The 23,608-nt window shown below is 37.5% G+C and overlaps 1 protein-coding gene and 1 long non-coding RNA gene across 4 annotated transcripts in view; one reads left to right on the forward strand and one right to left on the reverse strand.

Moving 5' to 3' along the window:
• NR6A1 (nuclear receptor subfamily 6 group A member 1) overlaps positions 1-23,608 on the reverse strand; it is a 232,249-nt gene that overhangs the window by 159,535 nt on the left and 49,106 nt on the right. The gene's annotated exons all lie outside the window — the stretch shown is intronic.
• LOC109493966 overlaps positions 1-23,608 on the forward strand; it is a 61,969-nt gene that overhangs the window by 31,110 nt on the left and 7,251 nt on the right. Inside the window, exon 2 of one of the 2 annotated variants that reach the window (XR_002737657.2) lies at positions 967-992. This is a non-coding gene — a long non-coding RNA (uncharacterized LOC109493966). Of the gene's footprint in view, positions 1-966; positions 1,067-23,608 lie in introns of those variants that run through there. The other variant, XR_002737656.2, reaches the window with a different exon arrangement.

Below are 23,608 nucleotides of genomic sequence, written 5' to 3' on the forward strand. Positions count from 1 at the left end.
TACAGCTACTAAGCTGCAAAGTTAAGATTCTGGATCCAAATCTGTACTCTACTATGCTATATTACTTCTCCAAACACTCAATATATGAAAAAATGAAATTATGGTCACTCTAAAGGAAAAAAAAGAGAAAGTCAAAAAAGAATCGAATTTGGAAAAGTCTATCATGATAAGGTATTTAATCTATTCTATTTTAGCACATATGAACCAAGAGCAATGAGAAAAGAGAAATCTAGAAACTACTACATTCACGTTACTTTCACATGAACAAGCTCATTTGATTTTCACAGCTGTGTGCACAGGAAGGGCAAGTGCTATTTGTCCCGCATCTTAAGGATGAGTTAGCTGATCCTGAGAGATTAATCTCACCACTCATCATTACCTGACCTTTCCTGCTTCTAGGACTTCCTGTGCAATCTTTCCTCTATTGGAATCTTTCCTTCTCTGTCTAGCAAAAATTCAACTGTATCTTTGAGGTCCAGATCAGATGTGACTCTTAGATATCTATCTTTCCTAGCACTTTGGGGCACAATTAACCCTTTTCTCTATTCTCCCTCAACATGATTCATATCATTCCACCAGCACAGCAATCATCCTCTTTGTCATCAGCTGTGTCTACATCTAGTTCCCTGGGCAGACACTGGGCTCCACGATGGCAAGAGCTAATCGGAGGAGAAAGAATCCTAGGATTTCACCACCAAATTAGCAAAAGGATGAAGGAGAACATTAGCAGTTAGTTCGGCTAAGAGGAACACGGATTCACAGTGACAAGCTGTTGTCATCTTTATAACTTAAGAATTTGTCCTCAAAGTTAGTAGCAATTCTGCCAAACACTTCCAGAGATGCTCCCTGTGTAATCCGTGGGAAGTGTCTGGACAGACAGACACCTGAGACTGTGACTCCTCTGCTATGCTACTAATCCCTCAAACATATCGTTTTATTGAGTTTATGCTTCTTGTTTCTTTCAAGTATATCAAGAGCCTCAAGAGGACTATGAAAACAATTACATCTCTAAGTTGGAGCAATGTGGGTTTCAGTATTTCGTAGTACCTCTGGAAAAGGAAAGAAGGTAAGTCAAACAGTAAAGGATGGCATGGTGAGTTTTGACAAACTCAAAACCAATGTAAATCAAGAATGAAACAGACCGATTTATTAAATTTGTAGTTTCTATCACTCTTGGCTAATTTTAGCCTTAACTTTTTTTTTTTTAACTCTTAAGCTTTATCCTTGCATTAAGTATATAAACACCTTAGCAAACTCATTTAAAAGACCCAATGTGTGCCTCAAACTTGCCTGATGGTAAAAACTAAAATTAAGGACTTAAAGCAAATTAAAGGAGTGAGGATAATGGTGGCCTTTCCTGCCGTGAAAATTACCTCAAATACAGTGGGAAACACCCCTATGTCATTCTAGAAACCTACCTTTCACGCTGCTCTAGTTGTTCAAGTCTATGAAAAGCATTCTTCTTAGAATGCCATGAATTTGAGCAATGGTATTTTGTAGACATCTAATAGCTTGGAGCAGCAGAAGTCAGTATTTTTTAAAAGTCTGAACATTTGTCCAAATGGTATAGGCATTGACATCTCTTCAAACTATCAGATCAAGAGGAAGACTGTTTAAACACATTAAAGAGTTTTTAAACTACTACACAGTAACAGTTGCTTGATTTTTGTTTTCATTTGTATACAATTCACTGTCATAACACCGAGAACTCAACAAAGCTGGCTAACTGGAGTGTTTTGACAGAGGGTGAAATAATTAAATTGACATAGAATGTAAACAGTTTACATTCATACCAAATTCTCAGTGGTTGATTTTTTTTTTTTAAATGTGTACCACTTGGCTGCTCTAAAAATGAATTTGAGAAGAGTCAATCTTTAATACTTAAATCTAAAGCAAATGACAATAACTATCCCTGATTAAAGATTAACCTTAATTCAGCCAGCAGTTCTGTAAGCCCTTCTACTGAGCACTCCTAGATCCCTCCCATTAGAAACCCCGCATTCGGAAAAGTTGCATGTAATTAATTCATGCTCCAGATTTTTAATCAAGGACATTCAGTAGCCAATAAAAAATAACTAGTATGTCTATAATGTACCAATACTCTTCATGCCAAAAGCAAAGACACCTGACATTTTAGTTAACTCTCTGTGACCTTACTGAGGAGAAATGCAGGCTTTCTACTAGGTAATGGAGTTTTTGTTTATTTTTTGTTTTTTCAATATGGAAAATCACTTGTAGACAATCACTGAACCTCTATGGTAACTCAGCAATCCAGGATCTCAACTAGAAAGATCACCAGCTATTAAGGTCAATTTTTTTCATCGTCCTCTATGAAATATTTCACCTACAGACCCACCTACTATTAATACAAGTAAATAAGGAGAAAATGTTTACTTATTTGACTTAGCTCTCACTGAAGATGTTACCCCCCGATACACAACAGTAAGTTTTGTGGTGGACAAGGAAGGAGGTGATCTGATCAATGAATGAGCTTTGCATTCAAAAAATCCAACATTCAAGTTCTGGCTTATAACCTTAACTCCTGGCTATGTTAACTTTGGGCAAATCATTTCATTTCTCAACTCAGTTTTTTCATGAGGTACAAGTGGGTTGTTGAGAGTTTAATGAGATAAAAATATACAAATCCCAGCATATAACAGAGTCCACAATGTATGTTAATTTCTTTCTTACCCATGCCCTTTAATAATGAACCTACTATAAAAATGAGGTACTCGACATTTTCAGAATTAAAAAATAATACCATTCAAAGCCATTTTCTCAGCCATCCACTGGAGTCAGCTAGCATAAACAACTGCAGCCTCGCCAGTTCATTAAGTTCATTAGCTCTCTGCTGTACACAAACTGATTTCATAATTTAAATACTCTCAACCTGAAATCTGGAAAAGAATATGAGAGCCTCTATCAGCAGTCATCTCACTGCTTAATGGCTCCTGGAACATGGGCACAGGCTGAAGAAGGGCTGACAGGGCCAGAACCCAGCCTTCAGAGGACTCCAAGGAACATTCAACGCTGTCGGTGAGTTTGGGATTTGAAAAAACCACCGACCGTTGACTGTACCTTGGGGTCTTTACAAACAGCACTACATTTCCTGAAGCAAGGGAGCAGGCTGTACCTTCACATGTCACATAAGATCACCAGAACCAGTCCTGCTGCCTGTCCCCCAAAGGTGATCCAGTGAATTTTTTAAGAGCTCCTATTTCTATTATCCACTGTTCCTTGCTTTTTGTTGTTTTTGACAAATAAGTGCTTCATTTCAATAAGATAAGGAGAACTCCATGATAATACCTAACGTATTTTAAAATGCCTCCTAGAAATATGCCACCCTGGTGAGAAATAGGATTAGCAAGGAAAGACATTAAAAATATGTATTTCGGTTTGGAGCCACATTCAATTAAGTATTTTACACCCATTTCTTCCACATCCCCTTAAAACTTTTATTAAGGGCAAGAGAAGGATTTACTAAGCAAAAATAGCACAAAACTATCTAATATCTGCACAGCTCTTATCACATCCTACCTCCAATTACAGTTAATGTGGTTAAGTTTTGACAGCCCTGTTAGAACATGAGCTGTTTGAAAGCAACTATTGCTTCACTATTTCTATCCACACATGTGCTTATTTAAATGTTTGTTAAATTCAAGTTAAAAAAAAAAAAAAAAAGGTCTGGAGTCAGAGATGTGGGATGAATCTTGGTTAGACTTCCTAACTAAGCTCTGTGACCACAGGCAAGTATCTGAGTCTGTTTTCTCGTGTATAAAATGGGAAATAAGAACACTTACCTCATGAAGTTTTGAGATTCAATGAGATAAAATGTAAAGTGCTTTCTACCATTCCTAGCACACAGCAAATACTCAATATATGTAAGCTATTATTATTTAACCCCAAACGTAACCTGTGCTAATTTACCTTGAAAAGCACTATTTCTCAGTTCAAAACAGAAGGAAAAGCCAGGACCCTCAACTCTTGTTTACATCTACAAGGTATGCAAGCACTGCCCTTGTGGTCATAGAGCTACCTGTTAGCTCTCCAAGGGCTCCTTCCATTCTCTGAAACATAGTTTCTCATCTTTAAGGACCTCCCAGCTCTAGTATCAATGTTATCTATAACTATGTGGGCCCTCGACCACTGGTTACTGAGAGAGATGCCAGACACAGAACTCAAAGAACCCGTGTGGAAAAGAAGAGCCAGGAATTCGGGAGTGCCAAGGCAACTCCACCAAATGGAAACACTGATGGCTGCACTCAACATTCATTGCTGTCGGTGGGTTTGAGTCTGAATCAACTCACTGATCAATGAATGCAAACTGCGGACCAAACAACCTAAGGGAAGCAAAAGCAGAGAGTCACTTGAGTGCATCAGCTACTGTGCTGGGTGGATGCTGCTGCGGTCTCCAATACACTGGTTAAAGCCTCTCTTACTCTCTTTGGTTCTATTATGGAATAAGCACTCTAAATTCCTAGAATTCTTCTTTTTCTTTTTTTTTTTTTAAATGTTCTAGAGTTAAATGATATTTTATAGGAAGAACAAACTATACCTTTAAAAATTAATGCTTTCATAATTTTTTAAATTAAAAAAAATCACATACTCATTATTTAAAATTCAAATATTGAGGGGCACCTGGGTGGCTCAGTCAGCTAAGCGTCCGACTTTAGCTCAGGTCATGATCTTGTGGTTCATGGGTTCAAGCCCCGCATCAGGCCCTGTGATGACAGCTTGGAGCCTGGAGCCTGCTTCAGATTCTGTGTCTCCCTCTCTCTCTTCCCCTTCCCTGCTCATGTTCTCTCTCATAAATAAATAAACATTAAAAAAAATTTATGGGAACGCCTGGGTGTCTCAGTCAGTTAAGAGTCTGACTTCAGCTTACGTCATCATCTCATGGTTCGTGAGTTCGAGCCCTACATCGAGCTCCGTGCTGACAGTGTGGAGTCTGCCTGGGATTTTCTCTTTCTCTCTCTCTCTCTTTACTCTCTCTCTCTCTCTCTCAAAACAAATAAATAAACTTTAAAAAAAAGATAAAAGAAAGAAATATATGAAGTAAAAACTGAAAATCCCTTTCCTTATGATCTTTCTTTTCCTCAGTGGAAATCACTGATAAATATAATAAACAGTAAGTTTAATAACTTGTTATAATCAATATAATAAACTTGTTATTTATATTAGTATTATTAATAAATAAATATCATAAACTAATCACTTATTTTATGACCTGTGAGACGTTTACCCATATACACACAAACAGATATACACTGGGATTTTTGGGGGGTGGCTTAAACAAAAACAAGCTGATTTTATATTTACTGCTGTACAATCTGTTTTACTCAGCTATACTAGACAGCTATTGTAGATAGCCTTCTGAAACAATCTTGCTATATATATTGTATTGGTTCTTTTTTAAATGACCATATAGTATGCCTTAGCATGAATACCCTGGTTTTCTTATTCAAATGCACTTAATCTCTTTGACCAAAACTGTGAGACCCATTCACTGTGACCTTTGCAAACCACGTCCCTCAAACTAAGAGGGACGAAGGAAAAAACTAAGTGAAATGGGAAATGCACATTATTTTTCTTGACAAAATGTAAAATGTGGTATCAATTTTCTGACTTCTATAACATGAGATGAGCCACTAAATCTTTCATGATAATGACAGGAAGACAAAGGCCTTGGTCATCAATAATTTAATCATATACTTAAGTCTGAGATAGGGAAAAACAGATTCTCATAGCAAAAGTCAAATTCAGTAAAGCATTAGGAAAACAGTCTTATCAAGTTAGCTTTCCAACTTTTTTTTCCTCAGGAATAGGAAGGAAGTAGAAGTACAAATACAACGAGCCAAGAACTAAAAAGAGAATCAAAGCCAAGAGAAAGATGCAAAAAATGCCAAGAATTCAGGAAGAATATGGCGTTCAGGCCAGGGTTTCCCAACCTAGTTGTCACGTACCAGAATCACCTAGGTCAGCTGCTCTGAAAAATGCAGATTCCTGAGTTCTACCCTAGACCAGATGTAGGGTCCCAGAATCTGTATTTTATTATAACAAGCATTCTAGGCATTATTTTTCAACAACCAATTATTTCCAAATTTTCTGAAAAAATCAGAAAAGAATGCCCTACATGTTCTTTGAAAAACGTACACCTGAACAAGTATGCCACTTATTTACCCAGAGGATAAATAGTCTAAATATGCCAATAAAAAAAATAACACATTTCAGCCACCAAAATCTGCAGTTTCTCTTAGATAAAACTAAATGCTACAGGAAGGCAAACAACTGTGGGAGTTTAAGGGTATTTTTCAGAGTGAAGACTGTAAATAAATACTTGCAATAGAAAAAAATATGTGGCATGTACAGGGAACACTGAGCAGAACAGCTCTGGGACCGTGTGAGGGAAATCATGAGGAGCAGTCCTGGAAAGGCAGAGAACAAATTACATAAGACCTTGTGAGCCAGGGGGAAACATGCAGAATTAGTGAAACAGAGAGCCACTTTAAAGTGCAGAGCTCCAAAAAGAGGTAACGAAAGCCAAGGTTTTGGGAAGACTGACCAAGCATATGAAATGGGAAGAAGAGAAGAGAGATGTGAAAGAGACAAAAAGAGAGAAAAAGAGAAAAAAAATCTCTTGTACAAATAAGCTGAGCTAAATCTGAGGCAGCAGGAGTGGAAGGAATAGAAAGGATATCTTCAAAAGGCTTTTTGCTTTTGTTTTTGTTTTTTGTTGTTCGAAATAGATTTCTTTTTAGTACGATGTAGTCACCGAAAATTTTATACAAAAGAGAAACTAGTTGCCTCCCCCATCATTCTGTTCAGTGTATATCTTCCCAGGTATTTCAGAGATATTGAAAATACATGTATTTGTATTTAGAGAAAATACCACAAATTATATGTACTGTTCTAGAACCTTTTTTCACTTAAAATATTGTGGCCATCTTTCCAGGTCAATAGACCAGATCCACCTTCCAAGGAATTGGCTCAAACATAAAAGATAGCAAGGAGTCAAAAATGGTGCCTTTCTTGACTAGATTAAGAGCCTGGAGTGCATTAAGAAATGAGCAATTTCAAAATGGAAAAAAGAGAAAGTTCATTTTCTGAAAAGAGGATGCGTATTTGTGATTTACAAACATAGAGCTAAAAGTGAATGAGCTAAATACAGGAAGAAAAAAATTTTTTCTTTTATTGAACACAGTTATTGGACACATACTATGCACCTGGACTGCAAAAGAAGCCAGATGTGAAGAAAACAAAGCATGTAGTGAAAATAGTGGAGCAAATTCTAATGAACAAATAATTTTAAGTGTGAAAAGGTCTGCAAAAGGAAAATCAAAGTTCTATAGGAGCAAATAATAGAAGGGACCAATCCAGTCTTGGGTGTGAGAAAGGCCTGGGAAAGGATCTCAAGAAAGTGACATTTAAGTGAAGACTTGAAGGATAAACATAATGACCTGGGTAAGAGAGGTGGGGTGAGCATTCTGAGCAAAGGGAACAAATGGCACATAGGCAGGCTAAAGGCATAGTGCCTGCACAAAACGGGAAGCGTGGCTGTAACACACAGAAGATGGAAAAGAGGCCTGGAGATAAGGCTGGAGAAGGCAGGAATTTAAAAAGTTACTGACAATCCTGCAGAGAACAATTCTGGAGTGATAGTCACAGAAGAAAATAAGATTTCTGGAAAGGTAGTAGTGAAGAGCTGGAGCTATTTAAATAAGGTTAAAATTCCAGCTACAGTACTTATCAACTATGTGAACTTGGACAAGTTACTTACCTTTAAGTCTGTTTCATCTGTAAATAGAAGATAATAATGATAGTACTTGTTTCACAAGGCTACTTGAGGAGTAAGAATACGTGTAAAATATTTCACCAAGAGTCTGACACAAAATACAAGCAAACACTGGCTGACAGGAGGTAAAAAAACAGCCTGGAAGTTCAGACAGACTGGAAGCAAAAATGTTAACAACTGAAATCACTAAGTTGTAGAATTAGAGATGATTTTTATGTTTATCATTTATAACTCATCTATGCCTTCCCAGTGTTTAGCAATAAGCATAAAACTATTCCAACAATTACGAAAAATTACTTTTAAATGTCTTTTTTTAAAAGCAAAGATTTCTTTTAGATGCAAGCTACCTATGTTTGGCTGAAAAGCAGATGGAAGAATTCACAGTGGAAAAGGAAGAAAAGATGGACTATTTTTATCAAGAAAGGGAACCTGTAGAAAGCTCAGCTGCAAGGACAGTAGAAAGTGACAGGCTCCAGGGCCCTGGTGGATGTGGTCACTTTGGAGGGGAGCAGCTTCAGAGAATGAAAACAATGAAGGAAATTCCAGCCTACTCCTGTTCTCTCAGGCTGTATCTCAATAGGATCCAACTGGACCTTGTGATCCTGGATCTTGGCTGGCAAGCAACCTGGCATGGAATAGACACTCAGTAAATGTTTGTCAAATGAATTTCCTTATGATTTCTGGCAGTTATATTTATAACACAGGAAGTGATCTACTCCTTGAACCAAGCACTGGATATCTTCAAACCATCTGTGCCATGAATTATAGTTCCAACTCAAGTATAATTTTAGTAACTACCAGATATCAGGTTTGCTCTTATTATACTTGCTATAAAACCCCTGAACTGATAACTTTGGTCCAACTTCCCCTCCTTTGTTTTAGACTAACTGGATCTACTGAAAACATGTGTGATCAGTCAAAATCACAAGCTCCTTCTGCTCCTCTTCCCAGTAAACAGTTGAGGCAAAACAGCAGAGTATAAAAGAAGTGGTTTAGGATATAGAGTCAGAGTAGGTTCAACTCTGCCATAGTTCTGTGCTCTTGGACAAGTGAGTCACCCTGTAAGCCTTCCTTCTATGTAAACGGGGACTAAGGATACCTCTACTATTTCACAGGGTTATTGTAAGGCCTCAGCAAAAACAAAAAACAAAACAACAACAACAACAAAAACAATGAAAAGTACACTGCCAACAGCACATGACAGTACACCAAAGCATCCTAGTATGTGATGGAACCACTCAATGGGCTCTCCTCTTTCAAAAGGCAAGATACCCTCATTCCCCATACTCTCACCTATTTGTCAATCAGCAGTACATATTTGCAAGATGTCTAGCTGGGGTTGATCTATAACCTGGGGCTGAGAGAACGCATTTTTGTGTATGTAAGTGTCTTCTGCCTAGATGGTCCATCAGCACCACACTCCAACTTGAGTCAGTCCTCCCAAAGAGAAAGTTCTTTCCAATGGACTTTCGTGAGGCAAGGCACAGGGTAAAGCCCTGGGAGCAGGGAGCGTCTAGGTTTCCAAGTGAAAGATTAATAGGAGACATCACAAATCAACAGGACATCACCTGACAAACTTAGAACCATTTTACCCAAAACAAACAACGAAAACACACTATTGTACCCCAAAGTCTCCTCCTTTACCTCCTTCCAACCAATCTTAGGTACTTTTGTACAGCTTTATTTAGGTCTAATTATATACCATGAAATGAACCCACTGTAAATGTACAATCCAATGACTTCTATTCATTTAGAGTTGTGCAACTATCACTGCAATCCAAGTTTAGAACTTTCATCACTCCAAAACTCCCCTTAAACCTGTTTCCAATTAATCTCCACTCCTACCTGTAGCCCTAACCATTGATCCACTTTCTGTCTCTATAAATTTGCCTTTTCTAGACATTTCACATAAATGGAATCATATAATATGTAGTCTTTTAAGTTTGGCCTCATTCACTTAAAATAACGTTTCTGAAGTTTATTCATGTTGTAGCATACATTAGTAGCTCATTCTTTTTTAGTGTTGAATAGCATTCCATTTTACGGATATTCCAGATTTTGTTTATCCCTTCACCATTTGATAGACATTTGAACTGTTTCCAGATTTTGGCTATTATAAATAATGCTATAGACATTCACATACAAGTCCTTGTGTGGACATAGGCTTTTATTTCTCTTGGGTAGATACCTAGGAGTGAAACTGCAGCATCATATGGTACGTTTATATTTATTAAATTACCAAATTGACTGCCAAAGTAACTGTACCATTTTACATTCTCATAGCAATGCAGTTTCCAGTTTCCATACATCCTTACCAACACATTTTTATAGTCTTTTTGACTATAGTCATTCCAGAAGAATACAGTGGAAATTCACTGTGATTTTAATTTACATTTCCCTAATAACTAATTATGTTGAACAACTTTTTATGTGATAAAATGTTCAAGTCTTTTGTCTTATGTTTCTAATTCTTTGCTTTTATTGTGATAAAACATAACACAAAAATCTACAATTTTAACCATTTTTAAGTGTACAATTCAGTGGCATTAAATTCACAATGCTGTGCAAACGCCACCACTATCCATTTCCAGAATATTTTCATAATTCTTTTAAAAAAATTTTTTTACATTTATTTTTGAGAGAGAGAGAGAGAGAGAGAGAGAGAGAGAGAGCGCGCGAGAGCGCACAAGGAAGGGGAGGGGCAGAGAGAGAAGGAGACAGAATCCGAAGCAGGCTCCAGAGGCGAAGCAGGCTCCAGAGGCGGGGCTCAAACTCACAAACAGCAAGATCATGACCTGAGCCAAAGTTGGACGCTTAACTGACTGAGCCACCCAGGTACCCCAAGAATATTTTCATAATTCTAAACAAAAACTCTGTACCTATTAAACATGAACTATCCATTCCACACCCCCTAGCAATCTATTCTTCAACCCACTTCCTCTTTTCTACTTTCTGTCTCTAGGAACTTGCCTATTCTAGTTATCCATGTAAGTGGAATCATACGACATTTTTTGTCCATTTTTTAAAACTGGCTTGTCTTCTGAGTTGTAAGAGTTCTTTATTTATTTTAGACACTCCTTTATCAGATACACGAATTTCTCTCTCACTCTGTAGCTTGTCTTTTCATTTTCTTGTTAATGTCTTTTTAAAGGCAAAAGTTTTACACTTTAATGAAGTCAATTTATCGAATTTTTCTTTTTGTGACTTGTGTCATTGGTATCATGTACAGGAAGTGGTTGCCTAGCCCAAGTCACAAAAACATTCTTCAAGACATTTTGTAGTTTTAGATTTAGGTGTATGATCCACTTTGAGCTCATTTTTCTGTCTAGTATAAATTAAGGGCATAAGTTCTTTTTGTTTTGCACATAGGTACCCAATTTTCCCAGCATTACTTGTTGGAAAAAAACTACACTTTCCTCCACTGAATTGTCTTGGCACCTCTGTCAAAAATCAATTGACCACATATGTAAGGATTTATTTCTGAACTCTCAATCCAGTTCTAGTACCTATTCTTATACCAAAATATCACACTGCCTTGATTATTATTTTATACTAATTTTTGAAACCATATAATGAAATTCCTCCAACTTTGTGCTTTTTCAAAATTGTATTGGCTATTCTACTTTAATTCCTTTGCATTTCCACATAAATTATAAGATTAAATTTCTTCAAAGAAGTCAGCTGGGATTTTTTAAAATTTTTTTTAAAGAGCGATTACACTGAATCCAGACATCAATTTGGGGATAACTGTCATTTTAACATTTAGACTTGTAATCCATGAATATAGAATATCTCTCCACTTGTTTAGGTCTTTTTAAACTTCTCTCAACAATATTTTATAGTTTTTAGTGTACAAATCTTATAATACTTTTGTTAAATTTATTCCTTAAGTAGGTTAAGGTTGCACGATTTTTGATGCAATCATGAATGGAACTGATTTCTTACTTTCATTTCTGGATTGTTGCTAGTATACAAAACAAACAAAAAACTATTTCTGTATATTGATCTAGTATCCTGTGACCTTGCTTAAACTCAATTCGTTCTGGTTTTAGTTTTTTGTGAATTACTTAGGCATACAGGATTATGTCATGTATGTATAAAAAAAGTTTTAATTCTTTCCAATTTAGATGCCCCTCTACCCCCACTGCACTAGGTAGAATCTCCAGTGAATGTTAAGAAGAAGTGGTGGGTGCCTGGGTGGCTCAGTTGGTTAAGCATCTGACTTCAGCTCAGGTCATGATCTCATGGTTCATGAGTTCAAGCCCCGCATCGGGCTCTGTGCTGACAGCTCAGAGCCTGGAGCCTGCTTCAGATTCTGTGTCTCACTCTCTCTCTGCCCATCCCCTACTTGCACTCTGTCTCTCTCAAAAATAAATTTAAAAAATTAAAAAAAAAAAAAAGAAGTGGTAAGAGTGGACCTTCTCATCTACCTTGTTCCCAATCTTAGGGGAAGAGCATTCATATTTCACCATTAAATATTATGTTAACTTTAGGCTTTTCATAGATGACCTTTATCAAGGTGCATAAGTTGTCTACTATTACTGACTTGTTGAGAAATTTTATCATGAATGAGCATTGGATTACATCAAATGCTTTCTCCATGTCTACTGAGATGATCATGCGGGCTTTTCAAAAAACCTTTAGTTAATATGGTTTATTACAGGACAGCAAACTAGGACTTGTGGGCCAGCTATTTTTGTAAAGTTTTACTGCAACACAGGCACATCCCCTTATTCACATATTACCTATGGCTGTTTTTGCAGTACTACAGTAGAGCTGAGTAGTTTCAACAGAAACTATACTGGTCCTGAAGCCTAAAATATTTAGCAGCTAGCCTTTGAAGAGAACATCTTCTGACCCCTGGTATGTTACAATAATTTTTACATATTTATCCAGCCTTGCATGTCCGGAATAAAGCCCAATTGCTCGTAGTATATAATCCATTTTTCTATGTTGCTGAATTTGGTTTACTAATATTTTATTAAAGGTTATTATGTCTGTGTTCATAAGGGTTACTAGTCTACAGTTTTCTTATGATGCCTCTGGCTTTGTTATCAGAGTAATAGTGTCCTCATAGAATGAGTTGGAAAGTGCTCTTTCCTCCTCTACTTCTTTTTTAAGTTTTTTTTTTTTAATCTATTTTATTTTAAGTTTATTTATTTAGAGTGAGAGAGTGCACACACAGCGGAGGGGCAGAAAGAGAGAATCCCAAGCAGGCCCCACACTACCAGCATGTAGCCCAATGCAGGGCTTGGACTTTTGAACCATGAAATCATAAGCTGAGCAGAAATCAAGAGTCAGATGCACAACCGAGTCACTGAGGCACCCTATTTTTATTTTAGAGACAGCGCACACATAAGCAGGGGAGAAGGGCAGAGGGGCACGGGAGGTGGATGGGGGACGGGTGGAGAAAATCTTAAGCAGGCTCCAACACTCAGCAAGGAGCCCAACACGGGGCTCGATCCCATGACCATGAGATCATGACCCAAGATGAAATCAAGAGTCGGACGCTCAACTGACGGAGCCACCCAGGTACCCCCTCCTCTACTTTCTGAAAGACTTTGTGAAGGATTAGATTTAGTGCTTCTTTAAACGTTTGATAGAATTCACCAATGAAGCCATTGGGCCTGGGCTTCTCTTTATAGTAAAATTTTTAAGTACTGATTCATTTTAATTATTAAAGGTTTTCATATACGTATTCTATTTTCTCTCGAGTTAGCTTTAATGATATGTGTCTAGGAATTTGTCCACTCCGTTTAAGTTTTCTAATTTGTTGAGATAAAGTTCATGATTTTCCCTTATAATCCTTTCAATTTCTTTGAAGTAACCTCCTTGCTAAACTCAATTAGTTTTATTTGCTTCTGGTTTGTTGTGAATTACATAGGTAAATATGGGATGATATCATCTGTGTATAAAGGCAGTTTTCATTGTTTAATTTTATTTACAAAAATAGCTGGTCCACATGTCAAAGTTTGCTGACCTCTGTACAATTTAATAAAATAAAAGATTTTTTAAAATCCCCATATGATCATCTTACTTTGGGATTAGTTTGCTCTTTATCTAGTTTCTTAAGGTGGAAGCCTAGGTTAATGCTTGAGACCTCTCTTCTTTCCTAACAGTTATAAATTTAAAAGCTATAAGTTTTCCTCTAATCACTGTTTTAGTTGCACTCCATGAATTGTAATATGTTTTCATCTTCATCTAGTCAAAAATATATTTAAATTTGCCTTGGGATTTCTTTGACCTATGGGTTATTTATAAGCATGCTGTTTAATTTCAAGTATTTGGGGATGTCCTAGATTTCTATCTGTTATGGATCTCTAATTCTATTGTGGTCATAAAACACACCTTATGATTACAATCTTCAAAAATAATTGAGACTTACTTTATGGCCCAGAATATTCTTAGAGACTGTTCCACATGCACTTGAAAAGAAATGTATATTCTACATAGAGTATTCAATAAATATGAGCTGGCTGACAGTGTTAAGTCTTCTATATCCTTGCTAATTTTCTCTAGTTTCTCTATCAAGTATTGAGAATGGAGTATTGAAATCTGTTAATTATTATTGCTGAATCTTTTATTTCTCTTTAAATTCCTGTCAGTTTTTGTTTCAGATGTTCTGGTGATATTAAGTATGTTTTTATAATTGTTATATTTTCCTCAAGTATCAACTCTTGTCCTTATGAAACGTCCCTCTATCTCTAGTAATACTTACCCTAAACTATATTTTATGTTATGAATATAGTCATCCCAGCTCTCCTATGGTTACTGTTTATATAATCTATTTTTAGCATCTTTTTACTTTCAGCCTATTTCTGTCTTTACATCTAAAGTATATTTCTTATTGACAGCATATAGTTACATCTTGCCTTTTTATCCAGGTTGACAATCCCTACCTTTTGAACAGGCAGTTAGTCCATTCGCATTTGATATAATTATTGACATGGTTGGGTTTATGTATGCCATTTTGCTGTTTGTTTTTGTTTCAGGTCTTTAACCTCTCCTCTTCCTTTACTATCTTTTTTGTGTGTGAAATATTTCTAGTATACTATAAGTATGGTAGCATACCATAGTAAAAGTCTGTTGACTTTTTTACTATGTATTTTCTATTTTCTTTGTGGTTGCTCTTTACAATATGCATCTTTACTTACCACAATCTATTTTTTTTTAATGTTTACTTAGTTTTTAAGAGAGAGAGAGAGAGAGAGAGAGAGAGAGAGAGAGAGAAGGAGGCGGGGAGGGAGGGAGGGAGGGAGGGAGGGACAGAGAGAGAATCCAAAGCAGGCTCAAGGCTGTCAGAACAGAGCCCGATGCGGGGCTCAAACTCCTAGACCATGAGATCATGACCTGAGCTGAAGTGGGACGCTTGACAGACTGAGCCACCCAGGCGCCCTTATCACAATCTATTTTTTAACTCCAGGAAATACAGAAACTTGCTACAATATATCTCCTACTCCTTCTCTTTCTTGTTTTTATTACCATATAGTGTTATAAACTCAATAAATACAGTATTATTAAATACTGCTTTAGATACTTTTGTCATTTTAAAAGAGAATAAGAAAAAAAAAAAAAACCAGAGTTGTATTTACCTATATACTTAACCATTTTCCAATGTTCTTCACTTCTTATGGATTCAAATGATCATCTGTATCACTTCCTGTCAGCCTTAAGGACCTTCCTTTAGTATTTTAAGGCAATGCAGCTATCAACAAATTCTGTGCCTTTTTTATGTGAGAATGTCTTTATTTTGCCTTCGTTTTTGAAGAAGAGTTTTGCTAAAGAAATCTTGGTTTTTTCTTTCCACATGTTGATTATGTCATTTCACTGCTTTCAGACCTCCTTGTTTCTCGTAAGTCAGCTGTATATGCTATTGTTATCCCCTTGTATGTGATGAATCATTCTTGCTGTTTTCAAGATTTTTCTTTGTCTTAAAATAGTTTGACTCTGATGTGTGTTTTATTGTGCTTGAGTTCATCAAGCTTCTTGGATTTGAAGTTGAATGTTTTCTCTTCAAATTCGGAAAGCTTTTGGACACTTTCTTCTAACATTTTCTGGTTCCTCTCTCACTCCTCCCTTTTTATATATGTATATTCTTAGGTATACATTTGATGTTGTCCCACAGATCTCAGAGGTTCTGTTCACTCTTTCAAGCTTTTTTCTCTGTTCTTCGTATTAAATAATTTTTATTGACCTATCTACAAGTTCACCAATTCTTTCTTCTGCCATCTTAAATCTGCTGTTGAGTCCATCCTAATTTTTCATTTCAGTTATTATAAGTTTATTTATTTTGAGAGAGAGAGCCAAGCACACAAGCGGAGGAGGGGAAGAGAGAGGGGGAGGGAGGGAAGGAGGGAGAGAGGAAGGGAGAGAATGAGGGAGGGAGGGAGGGAGGGGGAGAGAGAGAGCGGGAGAAGAGGGAGAGAGGGACAATCCTAAGCAGGCTCTGCACTGTCAGCACAGAACCAAATGTGGGGCTCAGTTCCATGAACCATGAGATCATGACCTGAACCAAGATCAAGAGTGATATGTTTAACCGACTAGCCACCCAGGCACCCCAATTATTGTAATTTTTAAATCAAGCACTTTCATTTTGTTTTACAGTTTCCCTTTGAGACTCTATTCATGGAGTCATTGTCATCATAGTTTCCTTTAATCCTGTAAACACAATTCCCTTCATTTCTTTGAAATATCTATTATAGGGGCTTTAGAGTCTGTGTGTGTCAGATCCAACATTTGTGATCACTAGAGGCAGTTTCTACTGATTTTTTTTTTCCCCACAGTATAGGTCACACTTTGGTTTTTTGCATCTTTTTACCTTTTTGTTGAATACTGAACATTTAAAGTAAGGTACTGCTGGCAACTCTAGATTCTGAATTTTTCCCAGCTAAGGTTTTGTGATGGTGGTGGTTCTTCTGGTTTTTGTTTTTGCTTTTACTAACTTTCCAGGAATATATCTGTGCAACCTGTCTCTCCTATAATGTGTGGTGCCTGATGGCTCAGAATTTTTTCCCTGTTTTTTATTGTGAAGCCAGACCACCCCTCTGTCTATATAACATACTGACTGGTCAGAGGTGGTGCTCACCTTGAGCCCTTTTATTCTCTCCTGATGGATCTGTGCTTGGGATGGGGAGCACACTCTCAGTTTAGGTCTTTAAATCTACTGTAGATTTTACTTTCTGCTGGGCTTTCTCACACAACCTTTGCATTGGCCAAAAAAATATATAGATGGCTTGGGCTTGCACTGGTTTCTACTGTGTGTGAAGTCTCAGTCAACCCACGATATATGGAGACCCTATCAAACTTCCTGTAGTTGCCTCACTGCCCAGACCTCTCTGTTAAAGCCCTATCCAGTCTGCTGCTCCACTGTCTGCCCCAAACAGGTCTGTAACCTTAGGCTAGAAGAGTTGCTTGGCTCTCCCTATTTCACTTGTTACCAAGATCATCACTTTTTTCTCTTCAATACTATTTTTTTCTACTTAAATCCAAGTTGGTTAACACATAGTATATACAGTAAGATCATCACTTTTAACTGCTAATACTCCAAATCAAGTGAGCCCCCTCCCACAGGGGTAGTAAAGCTGCTGGTTTTCTACTGGTTGAACTACTACAACCAGTTCCACCCTGGTTGAACTACTACACTATCAGGGCTGAAAATAATGGGAGAAATCCTGGGCAAGACCATAAACATGTTTTATACAAAATTCAGTGGTTTTCATGAACAAATGCTTCTCAACTTGTTATAAGCCTGTAATTATTTCTGTTTCTTCCAGCTTTACAGTTGCTTTTGGGGGACAGGATCTGTTGACCTGCTCACTCAGTCATGCCAGAAATGAATCTCCTCATTACATGTGTTTTTATAAATCTCATACATGATAAAAGTCTAACTTTGGTAAAGCCAAACAGTCTGAAATCCAATCTGCTTTCCTGGAATTAGACCCAAGTGTCATAATACCTAAACTGTTCAAATACACCTCAATCCCAAAATATACTTGAGAAAAAACTTCCCTGGGGGAAGGCAGAGGAATAAAATGACTCTGGAATATTGGAATGATTTTCAATTCCAGAAGACAATAATACAAAAATTTGAGTATCAGTTATTTCCAGTTCCCACCTCCCAAAAGCCCTAACTACTGGAGTCGGTAGTACGCTATAAATGGACATATAATCTGAACAGCCCTAAAGCCAATCATGGCTAGGGCAGGAGTACATCGTCTCCAATCTTGTCGCCATGTAGGTACTCAAACAGCTCCTACACAGAGAAGGACACTGAGTGCTACAGCTGGCCCTGGCCATTGCAACTAAGCCCATCAGCATGCATGGGTGTCTATCATGGGTCCCTTGCTCACAGGCCTGGGCTTACCTCTTGGCCTCTCTAGTCATACCATCCTGAGACCCAAAGTCCTGAGTCTTAATACTCATACTCCTAGCCAAAAACTGGGTGGTTTGAAAGTATCTCTTCTATTTGCCAAACTTCAACCATCACGTAATGCCTGGATTCTCACTGCATTTGCCAGCTCCCCATGCCTTCCCACCCCAGGGCTGCCAAATAATTCCTAATCAGTGATGCCCCTGAATTTGCCCTACCTGTAACACTGTCCCTCAAATGCCAGACTTAATGGTGAGTTTCTACAACCTCCATCCAGCCTGCTACCTGACTGACGTTATCATGTCAGACAATCTGTCTACTGTTCATATTCTCGTAATATTGTATTTATACCTTCTACTAAATAGTCAATGCTATAACCCTTGACAGGACAAATGGACACCTAACCCTAGCTGGGCTTATCCTCTTTCCTGAGCATTTAAATTTTGAATACCAATGCTTCCCTTAGCCTGTGTTGAGCATGGGTGCTGGAAAGACATGACAAGGCAGGGCAGAGGCGGCCATTTTCCACCATGGATACCGAAGCAAAGAGTATCAGTTTGAAGGAGAAAAGAAGTATGAAACAGAGGCACCACAGAAGCAGAAATAAGATTCTATATGACCAAAGAGAGATGGGAGAGAAATTCTGGTCTTAACCATTTATGAAATCCAAATGAATGCTCTGCCCTTAGGCCTCAAGAGAAACCCTGTACTTCCCAACAATGTCCCCATTTTAAATTAGTTTAAGGGGGAGGGGGGGGAGAGGGTGTTCTGTTCCTTGCAATGGAACTACTCCAGTTAATACCTCTGGTTTCTCCCTCGCCACCAGTCTATGTTTCCCAGAAACCCACATCACTCACACTCTAGTTAGACCAGTTACTTCTCCACCATACAGTTCCTTGCGTTCAACCCATGCTTTTCTGGCTATACCCAGATTCTTTACAAATCCCTAAGTTAAGATCCTATTCTCTAAGCGCTGAAGTTCTCTTTGTCTATGATGAACAAGCAATGAGACGCAGTGTGATTTTAACCTTTTAGCCTCAGCTTCTCACCTAGGAACCACCACCTACTTCATATGGTTATGACAGGAATTATATATGGTGAGAATAAAGTCCTTGGCACCTCATCGGACACACAGCAAGCTCCACTAAAGGTAGTTGTTTTCAGTATTACATTGATTAAATTTGTGCATTCTGAACATGAGGTAAAAAACTAATATTTAAGAACTGAAGGGCACTAAGTATATCAAGAAGACTAATCAAAAGTAATTCCTTCTGGGTAGTATTCTTTTCACATGAGAGCACTATAATACTAACTTGTGAGCAGCCATACCAACTCCCCAATCAAATCTATTTCTCCCAAACTTGTATTTCTGAAGCTTTGAAAATGACCTTGTGACCTTTCACCTATATTTGCAGGATCATTTCTACTAATTTACTGATGTTGCTTGAGATTTGTTTGCAGATATTTTTACCCATTTGGAAAACAAAAAACAAAAACACAAACACAAAGGTAAGAGGTTGAAAGTAACTGGCCAAAAATCACAGTTATCAAATCTATGTGAAGAGATTGTAATATATTTTTGGTGAGATATAATTAAGGGCCAAAATTATCATTACTATTAGGAAAGGGTTACCAATAAGTTTTTGTCTAGCAAAACCTCTAACAGAAAAAAAAAAGATAAAGGGACAGAGACAGAGACTAAATACCACAATTAAGGTTGTTTTGATAAAAATTACATTTAGGGCTTGATTTTTACTACATCTTAGTTATGTTGACAGATTCCTGGATAACTGAGATGCTAAATAATCCAGACGCCAAACAAATCAACAAAAGTCCCACCACAAAATCATTACAAAAAGGATTTTATTTCCTTCTCAATTACACAAATCTACTCCATTCAGCAAAAGCAAAAACAATTCCTAGGAGAATCATTTGGTTTTAGACTCATAAATAATTGTCAACAGGACTGATCACATAATGAGGAGTAATTCTATCGACAGTATTAGAACTATTATAAATCTGTGCATACACAATGGACCACACACACACACAATGGTCAGATTTTGCTTTAGTCACAGAAGAACACTTTCTATTTCATACCTAGCTCCAAAGGCCCATTGCACTGAGCCTCCTTCTAGCTAGCCTGTGGCTATTTTTCTACCTTCTCCTCTTCCTTCCCAATCCTTTAGCCCCAGGATTCTCAAGGCATTTACTTACAGGATCCTCTTGGTGAATTAATCCAACATTCATCCATCTTATGAGTAAATGATGTTCAATTCATTTCTACTTATGAATAAAGGCTATCGTAATTTGTTAACTGTTAATAAAATTGGGTGTTTGTAAACTAAAATTAACAAGAGACTCTTTAGTATTCCACTAAAACACCTGGCTGCTACAAAATAGGTAACAATGTTGCAAAAACCCTATTGCAATTACATACAAAAAATAAATCATGCAGTTCTCAGAAGAACTCCATTATCACTGTTGAAGGAATTAGTGGTAGTTTTCAATTGCTGCTATTCTTGTTTTTTAATCTTCATTCAGCAAGGTCATTTCAAAGTAGTTTGATACATGCTGTATGATAGGTATTACATCAAGAGTATTCTTATTTTAAATTTTCCAGTAATGAGATTGTGATATATATGTCATGTTTCAAACAGGAGTCATACCTCAATGGCCAAAGCACATTTATCATCCTTACCCCAAATTTATTTGTGCATGATAGTCCATTTCCAATGGAAAACAGGAACAGTCAGATTAAGTAGGTAATGGGGCTCTGCCTAAGTTGGCTGAGGTCAAAAAAAGGTGGCATCACTGCTATAATCAAGCAAGCTGTTCTAGGCTGCCAGGTCACACTACTTCCAGCCTAGTAGTCTTCCTAAACTTTCTCTCTAAACTACCTCAAGGAGCATTAGAAACTCACCCCACCCGTTATCTTTTAATTTTCCAAGCCCCATATATTCTGCCCATGGCTTCTTGGAATCTCACATCCCCTTAATGGACTTTTTTCCTTCATCATTATCTTAATTGTTTGTCCAGGAAAATCTCTGTTCTCTCAATTTCCATTTTTACACGAAAAACCCACACCTTAGACTAGAACACTCAAAAAAACCTTTTTTTGTTTTGCTTTTTTATGCCCAAGGAGAGGAGTCTTAGACCCAACAGACAGCATGGAGCCAATAATGCCTCTTTCTGCAATCTCCTGGAAGTAGATTTTCAGCTCTAGGATCTAAGTGCACATCCTTCTTGTCCTTACTCCCTAAACTCATATCCCTTTGCATTAATGACTAGCTCTATCACCTTACTCGTCCAATCCCCCAATATTCAAAGTGAAGCAACTGGACAGCTACTGAGTAAGCCAAGATTTTGAAGTCTAAAAGGAAAGGAAGGGAGGCAGCAAAATGGATTCCAACATTTTAATTAGAATTTTCTTACATGTTTTTAGAATGAGATAAAGGTTCATTCTTTCTCTCAGATTTTGAGGGGTAGCAGTATTGTCAGAAAATTCTGGTTTTCTATTCTGTTTAATTATGAGTTTTACAAGCATTGTTTTCTTCTATTTTTCAGTCTGATTCCTGTTCTTGGCTCTTCAGTTAGGGCCTATTGCCACCTTGTGGACTAACTGGGCATAAATGCCAACGCACTATCACAGGTTCTCACTTCTGTGCTTCCAGAAGAGACCACTAGATGGTGACTTCAAGTTTGAAGAGACTTCTAAATCAATCCAGAAAACCAGTTAGTTGGTTTATGACTACACAAAAAATAGATTCACACAGATAAAATAAAAAGGAATGTGTCCAAAATTATGAGTTAGATAAAAATAAAAATCTTTTGGAGGTAGTATGGTCTAAGGTCAGGCTTTGACTCTTAGCAAACTAGAAATACAAGGGAACTTTCTCATGCTGATAAAGGAAAACTACAAAAAACTGTATAGCTTCCTGATTTCAAAACTTACTATAAAGCTACTGTAATCAAAACAGTGTGATACTGACATAAAAATAGACATACAAATGGAATAGAATACAGAGCCCTGAAATACATTCTCCCATATATGGTCAATGATTTTCAACAAGGTTGTCAAGACCATTCAGTGGGGAAAGGGACAATCCTTGAAAAGATAGTGATGGCAAAATTGAATATCCACACGCGAAAGAATGAACGTGGATTACACCGTATGTTCAAAAATCACCTCCAGACCAATCAAAGACCTAAAAGTATAAAACTGTCAGAGGAAAACGCAGGGAAAAGCTGAATGATTTTGGATTTGGCAATGATTTCTTGGATATGACACCAAAGGCACAGGCAACAAAAAAGGTAAGCTGCACTACATCAAAATTAAAACCTTATGTATATAAAAGAACACAAAGTAAAAAGGCAATCCATGACATGGGAGAATTTTTTTGCAAATCATATATCTGATAAAGGTTAATCTCCAGAATAAAGAATCTTATGACTCAAAACAACAAAAACTTGTTTAAAAACGAAAGACTTAAACAGGCATTTCTCCAAAGATATATAAATAGCCAATAAGCATATGAAAAGATGTTCAATATCACTACTCATTAGGGAAATGCAAATCAAAATCACAATGGGGTAGGGGCGCCTGGGTGGCTCAGTCGGTTAAGCGTCCGACTTCGGCTCAGGTCATGATCTCACAGTCTGTGAGTTCGAGCCCCCCGTCGGGCTCTGTGCTGACAGCTCAGAGCCTGGAGCCTGTTTCAGATTCTGTGTCTCCCTCTCTCTCTGCTCCTCCCCTGTTCATGCTCTGTCTCTCTCTGTCTCAAAAATAAATAAACGTTAAAAAAAAAAAAATCACAATGGGGCATCACACCCATTTGGATGGCTATTATCAAAAACACAGGAGGGGCGCCTGGGTGGCGCAGTCGGTTAAGCGTCCGACTTCAGCCAGGTCACGATCTCGCGGTCCGTGAGTTCGAGCCCCGTGTCGGGCTCTGGGCTGATGGCTCAGAGCATGGAGCCTGTTTCCGATTCTGTGTCTCCCTCTCTCTCTCTGACCCTCCCCCGTTCATGCTCTGTCTCTCTCTGTCCCAAAAATAAATAAACGTTGAAAGAAAAAAATTTTTTTTTTAAAATTAAAAAAAAAAAACCCACAGGAAATAACAAGTGTTAGTGAGGATGCAGACAAATTAGAACTCTTGTGCACTGCTAGTGGGAATGTAAAATGATGCAGCCACTGTAAAAAACAGTATGGCTGTTCTTCAAACAATTAAAAATAGAATTATCGTATGATCCAGCAATTCCAGTGTTGGGTATATACCCAAAAGAACTGAAAATAAGGACTTGAAGAGATATCTGCACATTTATATTTAGAGCAGCATTATTCACAAAGCCGCAAGGTGTAAACAATCCAAGTGTCCATCAACAAATGAATAGAGAAAATGTGGTGTTTACGGACAATAGAATATTATTCAGCCTCAAAAAGGAAA

This window comes from Felis catus, chromosome D4 (assembly GCF_018350175.1).
Source record: "Felis catus isolate Fca126 chromosome D4, F.catus_Fca126_mat1.0, whole genome shotgun sequence".
In the NCBI taxonomy this organism is placed as follows: domain Eukaryota; kingdom Metazoa; phylum Chordata; class Mammalia; order Carnivora; family Felidae; genus Felis; species Felis catus.